General features: G+C 36.5%; 1 long non-coding RNA gene across 1 annotated transcript in view; it reads left to right on the top strand.

Annotated features, from left to right (window-relative positions):
* Positions 1-9,645, top strand: part of LOC106727080 — a 14,996-nt gene extending 5,351 nt beyond the window's left edge. Inside the window, exons 2-3 of the long non-coding RNA XR_001363232.1 lie at positions 405-409; positions 9,429-9,645. This is a non-coding gene — a long non-coding RNA (uncharacterized LOC106727080). The remainder of the gene's footprint in view (positions 1-404; positions 410-9,428) is intronic.
* The last annotated feature ends 229 nt before the right edge of the window (positions 9,646-9,874 follow it).

Genomic DNA, 9,874 nt, shown 5'->3' with positions numbered 1-9,874 from the left:
TTTTTTTTATTCTGGGCCAGCTTTAGCTCTGAGGCTCCAGCTCTTAGGCCTCCGCTGCTGAAAGTAGGTATCTGGTTTGTTTCGGTTCGAAACAATGTATAACTCCAGCTCTGACTCCAGCTCTGAGATCCCAGCTCGCTGAAAGCTGGTTTCTGGGGTTTTTTTTAGCTTCTATGTTTGTTACAATGTTCAAACTGCAGGCTCAGAGGCCTGCAAGGCAGGCGGGGAACGTTGGTTTCCTCCGTCACTGAAGGAAGCAAGCCTCATGTTAGTTTCAAGCTGCCTGGCTGCCGGCCGCCATCTTGGCTGTCAGTTAATTTGCATATCTCCCTGATTAGCCAATGGGAAGGGTAGCGGTCGTACGCCAATCACCATGTTTCTCTTTTATTAGTGTAGATATAAAGCTCTCGTTGGTGCCAATCGCACGTGTGTGTTTCCATCTGTCATTGTCAATCATTAATTTGGTTGACACTTCTATTACAGAGGAAGGGCGAGTAGCAATATTAAAATATTTCTTCTAATTAATTTCTTTCAATGTGCATGAATTCATGCACCGGGCCTCTAGTATATTATAAAGAAATGTAATTACTGTGGCAATTAAAACAGAGTAATCTTGGTATAAGAATAGAAATATAGAATACAGATCTCAAACAGAACCAAGGTTTTATGAAAACTTGTCAGAGATATGGTATTACAACTCAGAGGAAGAAAAGATGCATATATGTGGGGGGAAATTACACAAATAAAAAAAACTTAAATTCTTATCTGCTATCCTACATGAAAATAAATGTCAGGTAGAGTAAATAACTATATACAGAAAGGCAAACCTTTAAAACTATTATAACGATTTTGGGGAGGAGGAGGTTCAAAGGAAATTGTAGGTATACAACATAGTTTTAGACTTTCCAAATTCCCCTAAAAAAAAAACAAAACAAACAAACAAACAAACAAACAACTAGAAATACATTCAGACAAATTCTACAACAAAACTAAGTAAAAAGTATCTCTATACACCTCAAAGTTGGTTGAATTGAGGTGAAACTAACTTGAGCACATCTCACATACTACTGCCAACTGTGTGGAAGGAAGCAGAGGGTAGGCAAAGGGATTTCTGACACCTGGGAGAACTGGAAGACTCAGAAATTGAATGGCTCAAGGACCCAAACTTGAGGAGTCCATTCTGGAAAGTTCAGTGGGCCATTTTTTGGAACAGCACCAAAATAGGTACTGGTTTCATGGGCTCCAAATAAAAGGTGAGTGCTAAGGGACAACAAAAGTTTAGAGGATGCAGGTCAGTGTGTGCCCTATGAAAATATTAAATAAAACAGCTAAAGCTCCCTCGTAGGACAAAGATCAGCCTCCAGGAGAATCTTCTGGGAGGAGAAGGTAAATTGAGCAGGATAGAGACAGTAGGACCAAACCGAAGAAAAGATCCAGGTAACAGTAAGGGAGGAGTACAGAGAAGGTGGGCTGCAGAAAGTATAAGATCATATCCTTTGAATACTTCATTTTAATAAGAGGAAGTTCTACAACTGCAAAGCTAGGAAAACTACTGGTCAACACTCCTCTTCTGAGATTTCTTAAAACCTCATCTCACTTAAACATGAACAGGAGAAAAGATTGCAGTCAAATCATATACAGAGAGAGTTATTGTAAGATAAAAGAAAATAATGCACAGAACCATATAGTGAAATGCATTATGAGTTTGTTTTCATCATTTGTTACTTTTTGTATATTCTCCATATGAGTGAAATCATAAGGTTTTTGTCCTTTTCTGTTTGACTTATTTCACTTGGCAAAATACCCTCAAGAACCATCATTTTGTCACAAATAACAATATTTCATCTTTTTTATGACTATCATTTCATCATCTTCTTTATCCATTTATCTATTAATAAACACTTAGTAACAAATGAACTAACAAAACAAGAACAAGCTCATAGATACAGACAACAGAATGATGGTTACTGCAAGGAAAGCAGGTGGAAGAAAGGTGGATTGGGTAAAGAGTATCAAATATATGGTAAAGGAAGGAAAGTAGACTTTTGGTAGTGAACATGCAATAGAGTAAACAGATATCAAATTATAATGTAGTAGCCCTGACTCAGTGATTAGAGTATCAACCCCTCCCACTAAAGGATCAAGGGTTCAGTCTTAGTTAAGGTTTGATCCCTGCCCTGGTTGGGGTGATCACTTAATGTGTTTCTCTCTCTCTCCACTCCCTCCCACCTTTCCTTCCAATTCTCTCTAAAAATCAATGGAAAAATATCCTCCGGTGAGGATTTAACAAACAAACAAAAATTATAATGTAGTACATCTGAAATTTATGTGATGTTATTAACCAATGTTACGTCAATAAATATGTCTCTGATCATATAGCCAGAAAGTGATGGAGCTGAAGAAGAAGGTACACTCTGTGTTTCTCCCATTTCATCATTCTGTTCTTCCTCTCTTCTTTCTTTCTTCCTGCTCTATATGTCTTTAGAAATTTTTTTCTTCCATTTATTTTCTTTCTTCTCTGTTACTATCTTATTATTTTTCTAGGTAGAGAGAAAGGTACTGTGAGAAAGATGGGCAAATGGATGTCAGGGAGAGCCATATTTACCACTGACATATCTGACAAAATCGTGATTAGAGCAAGCTTTTGTGCACTCCCCACATCAGCTTTCTGCTTCTAATATCTGTCCACAAAACCTGGTAAAGAAACAAAATTATTTCATGGCTGCTGGTTTTGTAGGAAAACAGAAAACAACAAAAGTTTTTATTATTATTGTTATTATTATTACATTTCTTCTCTTCTATTTTATGGCCAAACTATCATAGTTACCATGAGTATGAACTGTAGATAATTTTTTCTGGCAGTGACACATTATTGATCACTTGCTGCCAAGAGTGATTTGCAATTTGTTGGAGTTGCCAAGAATGTTTTGTTTTTACTAAAAAAATTTGTGAATCCTTGATCTTGGATTCTTCCATTAAAATATTTTATCTGTTACCAAGCTGGTGTGGCTCCATGGTTGAGTGTTGACCTATGAACAAGGAGGTCACAGTTTGATTCTCGCTCCAGGCACATGTCCAGGTTGCAGGCTAGATCCCCAGTAGGAGACATGCAGGAGGCAGCCGATCAATGATTCTCTCTCATTATTGATGTTTCTATCTCTCTTCCCTCTCCTTTCCTCTCTGAAATCAATGAAAATATATTTTTTTATCTGTTATCATTCCCATGATCTTTTTGAAAACTCACTGAGAGCTCCATAAGCAATTTTCATAACCATCAGGGCTGGCGTAATGATTACACCTGCCAGCCTGCCTTGCAGGCACTGATGTTCTGTGACCTGTTGACAAAGAAAAAGCCTTTCTTCCATTCATTCAAACGATCACATTGTGTCCCTGAGAATTGCATTTTGGGCCATTAATAGACACTTATTATTACAGAGCAGTTACTTAGCTGCACAATTACCAAATTACTGTTTCTGCAGTACTGGGTACAGAAAATGACCTCCAGGTAGAAGTGTGAGATTTGGCTGTGCCACAGAGAATGGGAGGCAGTTCCTTCATGAAGTAAGTCACTGAGTCTATGGCTAGACTCAGTAACTCAGCAAACAAACCTATAACTCAATAAGCTTTAACTAAGTTTATATAGTAGAAGTGTGTCAAGATCAGAATCACTGAGCTCTACTTTTTATTCTCTTACTTTTTAAATGTATCTAAACAATGAAGTCAAGTATGTATTCAGATAATTTATCTGCAAAATGTGTGAAGAACCACCAATTTTTCTTTCTTCCCATGAAGAAAAGTTGGACCTGAAAATAAATAGGGCAGTTTTCTTAAGACTTCATTTCTTAAATCTCCTGAATCCAAAGTGATTAGGAGAACTTGAAAGTAAGTAGGTGAGCCCAGCAGTCAGGCTACAAGAGATATTTCTATCTCTTTCTTCTTTTTCCTTCCTCTCTGAAATCAATAAAAATCTATTTTTTAAAAGAAAGTAAATAGGTGAATTAATAGTAAAGAACAGCTGAAATTTCTTTTTTTTCTTTTTTTTTTTTAGGTAATGCAAAAATTTGAATAGAGGAGCCCAGCCGGTGTGGCTCAGCGGTTGAGTGTCGATCTATGAACCAGGAGGTCATGGTTCAATTTTTGGTCAGGGCACATGCCTGGGTTGCGGTCTCGATCACCAGTGGGGAGCATGCAGGAGGCAGCCGATCAATGATTCTCTCTCATCATTGATGTTTCTATCTCTCTTTTCCTCTCCCTTCCTCTCTAAAATCAATTTTAAAAATATTTAAAATTTTTTTAATAGAGGAAAAGATAGCCTTTATATATCTCAGCATCAATCATTGAGTGTCAACTTTATCTTCAGAACATAGATACCTATCATTTTTTTTTACTGATAAACGTGAAGATGGTTTATTATCAACCAGTCAGTAGGTCAGCATTCCTATGGGCACTGTCCCTTATCAAATTACAGATGTCCCATGAAACCCCTTATTAGTCAAAGACACATGTGAGGCTGCACTGTGAAAAATATGGACTTTGGAGTCAAGAGGACCTGAATGGGAAGCCTGACTCTGCCACTTAATGGCTCCAAGAACTTGAGCAATTGACTTCTTTCTCTAAAACTTAGCTTCATAATCTGTAAAATGGGAATAATAATAGTACTTGCTTTATAAGGATATTGTGAGCATTCGTTGACATGAAGCTTTTAAAGCACTTAAAAATGATCAATAAATTATAGTTGGTGTGTTCTTTTTAATGGGTTAACAGTAATTTTATCTGATCGCAGTGATCAGTTAGCTTCTGGTGGTTGGGTTTGTAAATAGGCACATTCTAGATGAAGGAAGAAAATATATATTCAGAGCATCCGAGTGAATGTCTATTTAGAAAGTCCAAAATGTATTGGTGTAGGGAGAGAGGCAAGAATGGGTTATGAAGTAACAAGGGTCCCTTAAGGAAGAAAGAGATTAAAGGCAAACTGCAGTAATTGCAATTGGAACTCACTTTTCCAATGATGTTTTCAACCTTTGGAAATGCACTTGCTGTCTTTTGGGTAACCAAGGACACAGATCCATTGTAACTCAGTAGATACCATCTCACATCAAATCAATGTAGCACTAGCAGACACATGAGAATCCAGCTCTCCCTGCTGCAGACATAACCATCATCCAGTGGCCCTGAGTTCTTTGCTCAGCCAGGACATTTATCTGCAAAGGTCAAAGTTGTTTGGGAAAGGCAAAAAGAGTACTGAAATCTAAGGCAGCGTCCACTCATTAATCAAGCCTGAATGGAAACACTGCTTCTGTGTCTAGAGCAAGCATCTTCTGTATAAACTAGAGATTTTTTTTCCCTTGTGGAAAAAAACTTTCATTTCAGTGACTACATCAATTTTTCAAAACTTATAAAGTACCAAGGAAAAGGAGTGGGAAATAATCCAGAAAAATAGCTTGTCCCGAAAACAAAAAGAAGCAGCATAAATGTAAATTGAGCATCACTGTAAATTTCTGCCTCCTTGTTAAGCCAGCTCCTGTTTAACTAAACATCATGAAAGTACTCTTTCCAGATTTTCTCAATATTTTTCATCAGCTGCTCTCAGGATTTGGCTTTGAAATTTGGCATCTGAATCTCTGTCATCGACCAGGAGAGTAACCTGGTCCGTCCAAGAAGAACAAGGAGACACATAGAGCAGATCTGGACCCAACATGTAGATGGAAGCTAAGTCCAGCTTGTCAACAGACCCATGGGTAAAAAAAATTTTTTAAATTAATATTTATTGGTGTTAAGTCACTGAAACTTTGAAGTTTGTTATGTAGCAAAAGCTGACATATGTTAAGGAAAGACATGAGGCAGAGTCTGGATGGTTATCAAATGGAAAAAAAAGAAATAGAGCAGGAAAGAGGAATAAAGAACCAGAGGAATAGATTAGTCTAAGAAAAATATTACTTTGTTTTGCTTCAGCTGTACAGGGAACATTAATGTGTTAATACTTTCTGTAAGGGCAGAAACAAACAAAAAAAAAGCCTTTCTTTTTCTTTGCTCTAGCCTTCCACAATTTATGAGGAGCACCTGGTAATTAAACCCCAAGATTGTTAGCTCCTCTGATTTAAACAGCCCCTGTATTCAAACTGCATGCAAGACAAGATAAGCTACTCTCAAGGCTGCATTCTTGCATCTCCTCCTCCCTGTTGTTTCCAGAACTCAGGGATAATTCACACCAAGGAGTCTCTAGTTAGTAGAACGCTTCCTTCCCCCTACTCCTTCAAACAATCCTCTTTTGAACTCTTCATAACTTACTCTAAGCATGTTTTACAGGCTTGGGGAAAATACTGATAAGGCACCTCCCTTGGACATCTGCCATACAGTTTACTGGAAAACAAATAAACTATAACTTTTCAAGACAACCCCCTGATGTCTGCTCAACTTTAACCCCAAACCCCTTTCTTCCTTGTCACCTAGCAACAGCAGCCATTACTCTTTAAAAGTAGAGCCCCTGTTAGTTTCTTGCCCTGTATTGATTAGCAATGCACCGGCCCTTTCCTCTCTTGGAAAGTAAAATAAACTTCCTCTCTGCATCTCTTCTTTTAGTTGTGAATTCCTTTGCAGCCCACATTACTGGCAAAGCCCTAACACTTTCCTCCTAGGTACAAAATAAGACTAAGATAAAGCAACCTCTTGTCTGCCACACTACCAATATTACAACAACGTTTTCTTAGAAACAGATTTCAAGACTTCTGGGAATGAATTATGTTGCACTTGCACAGGTTCTATCAGTTATGTTTCTTTGGATGAAAACAATATAATCTGACATTGGTTAACCTAAGCAAAAAGAAATTTTATTTTGGAATGTTATCTACCTTGTAGTGTAGCATCAGATAGTCAAGATAAAAGTTAGAGCAGCTCTGGGTATCTTTACATGAACTAATAGGTAGTGTCATCAGGGTTAAATAAGCTGAAATTATTTTTTTAAATATGCTTTTATTGATTTCATGGAGGAAAGGAGAGGGAGAGAGAGAGTTAGAAACATCAATGATGAGAGAAAATCTTTGATTGGCTGCCTCCTTCATACTCTCTACCTGAGACTGAGCCCACAGTCTGGGCATGTGCCCTGATGGGGAATGGAACCATGACCTAGTTCATGGGTTGATGCTCAATCACTGAGCCACACCAGCTGGGCTAGCTGCAATTATTTTTATCTTGTATCCTTCCCCACAAGTTTCCAAAACCCAGGCAAGTGAGATTGATTGCCTAGAGTTATGCCATGTCCTTCTGCACCACCAGTTTGCAAACAATGGAGGACAGATAAATTACCCAGGAAGAAATAGTAAATTGCCAAAAGGAGGAAGAGGGTATGGATGCTAGGTGGCAAAAATAACAAATGTACAGAAAGGCAGTTCTTGTTTTGGTTTTTTTATTAATATATATCTAGGGTGTCAGAGAGTGGCCCAGAGTGGACACTCAATAAATATTTGTTAAACAAATATTGAACAAATGAACCTGGAATGATCTCAGTCTCATTAACATCCCCTCTTTTTCATCTTTTGTAAAATGGTGATATCAATATATGTTCTATTTTCCTCTCATTTGTCTCAAAAAATTAATTGGGGTGCTATGACACAAATCATTTAGAAAATGTAATGTGTTACATAAACAAAAGGGAGTTGAATATTTTTTGTCTACAACAACTTGCATTTGTTTGGCACTTCTAATGGGCCAGCCACCATGCCAAGTATCAAACCCTACAAGGTAGGTGTTATTATACACTCCTTCCTTGCTTCCATTTTACAGATGTAAAAATTAAGGTGTATGGGATGGTATATAAATTGTTTAAGGTGACACAGTAAATGACAGAGTAGGCCTTTGAATCCAAAATTCCATGACATCAAAGACCACACTTTTAACCATTTCACTCAGCCTTCTGATCCAGAAGGTTCTTGCAGATTTCAGAATTATCAACATCAGCAAACGTTATCTTTTCAAAACTAATGTACAATATTGGGAAAGTGGCTCATATCCTTTGAGCCTTCTAGTGTAAGTTATGAAAAAATACATTCTATTATGAAGTCAAACATCATTCCTTTTAGAAAGTGTTACCTTTGATTAACATAATATTAAAACTCTGGCTAAACTCCAGGACAGCTTTGGTTATTTTGGTCAGATCCATTTTCCATAAAAGCCCTGTTAATTTATGAAGGTCTAGTTAATTTCTTTCATGAAAAAGATCATATTTTTAGATTCCAAGGATTTTACAATGACATCCAAAACAAAGATCTTTTTTAAACCAAAATATAAACTTAACAGTTTAAATTATGTGTGCCAGATTACATCTCATAAATTTAGAAAATTCTTCTCAAAAGATTAGAATGCAATGAAGTTAAACTGTTTATATTAGGAAATTCTGAACTTTTAGAAGAAAGGCTCACTGCTCCCCATCATCACGATTTAAAACAGTTTCTGTGTATTTAATGGCTACGAGGTTTTCTTTCCTCACACTGTGATGGTGTTAGAATAGTAACAACTTCGAAAAAAAAAGTGTACTTTGTTCTCACTTCTGCATTTCTTTTTTATAATATTCTCAACTTATCTACACAGTCCAAAAAAAAGCAAAATTAGAATCCTTTCTTTTTTCTCCACTTAAACTGCTATCGCTGAAAGATTTGGAAGCCTGACTTATTTTATTAAATAATAATTCAAGCTTTCACTTTTGTTCAGCAAATTAGCCTTTAAGGAATAAGTAAATATGGCTTTTGAAGCTGAGGAAGTGCTTTGAACTAGTAATTATTTATCAACTAGAATGATTCCAGCCACCATTAAAAAGAAACACAAATCAGAGTTTCTTAAATAATTACCTAGGAAGACGTTCTAAATTGCCGAAAGAGGGAAGGGGGCATGAATGCTAGGTGGGAAAAATAACAAATGTGCAGAGGGGCAGTTCTTGTTGTTTTTTTCATTAATATATATCTTGGGTTTCAGAGTGTGGCCCGTAGTGAACACTCAGTAAATATTTGTCAAAAAAATATTGAACAAATGAACCTGGAATGATCTCAGTCTCATTGACAATCCCCTCTTTTTCATCTTTTGTAAAATGCTGATATCAATATCTGTCCTATCTTATTTTTTAGACTCCACATTTAAGTGAAATCATATGGCCTTTGTCTTTTTCAGTCTAACTTATTTCACTCAACACAATACCCTCTAGGTACATCCATGTTGTTGCAGTTGGCAAGATTTTATTCTTTTTATGGCTGAGTCATATTCCATTGTATAAATGCACCACTTCTTTATCCATTCATCTATTAATGGACACTTAGATTACTTCCATATTTTGGCTGTTGAAAATAATACTGCAATGAGCACAAGGATAATAGATAAATTTATTACCATTTTATTATTCATATTTTTTATCTTTTTTTTCCTTCTTCTTAAAGATATATAAGTCTGCTTCCTGGACTTAGATGTCTATTTCCTTCAACAGGTTAGGGAAGTTTTGAATCATTATTTTTTCAAATAGGTTTTCAATTTCTTACTCTCACTGTTCTTGTTCTGCCACTCCCATGATGGGAATATTGGTACACTTGGAGTTTTCCCAGAGGCTCCTTAAACTATCCTCATGTTTTTGGATTCTTTTGTCTTTTTGCTATTCTGATTGGGCATTTTCTGCTTCCTTATCTTCCAAATTGCTGGCTTGATCCTCTGCTTCATCTACTTTACTCTTGATTCCCTGTAATATATTCTTTATTTCAGTTAGTGTATTCTTCTGACTGGTTCTTTGTTTATGTTTTCTATCTCCATTTTTATGTTTCCTATTTCTTCATTGCAGTTCTCACTGAGATTATTGAGCATCCTTATAACCAGCGTTTGCTTGTTTTCTTGACTTGTTTTT

Source organism: Myotis brandtii, unplaced genomic scaffold, assembly GCF_000412655.1.
Source record: "Myotis brandtii unplaced genomic scaffold, ASM41265v1 scaffold36, whole genome shotgun sequence".
Lineage (NCBI taxonomy): Eukaryota > Metazoa > Chordata > Mammalia > Chiroptera > Vespertilionidae > Myotis > Myotis brandtii.
This window is presented reverse-complemented; position numbering and strand designations above follow the sequence as displayed.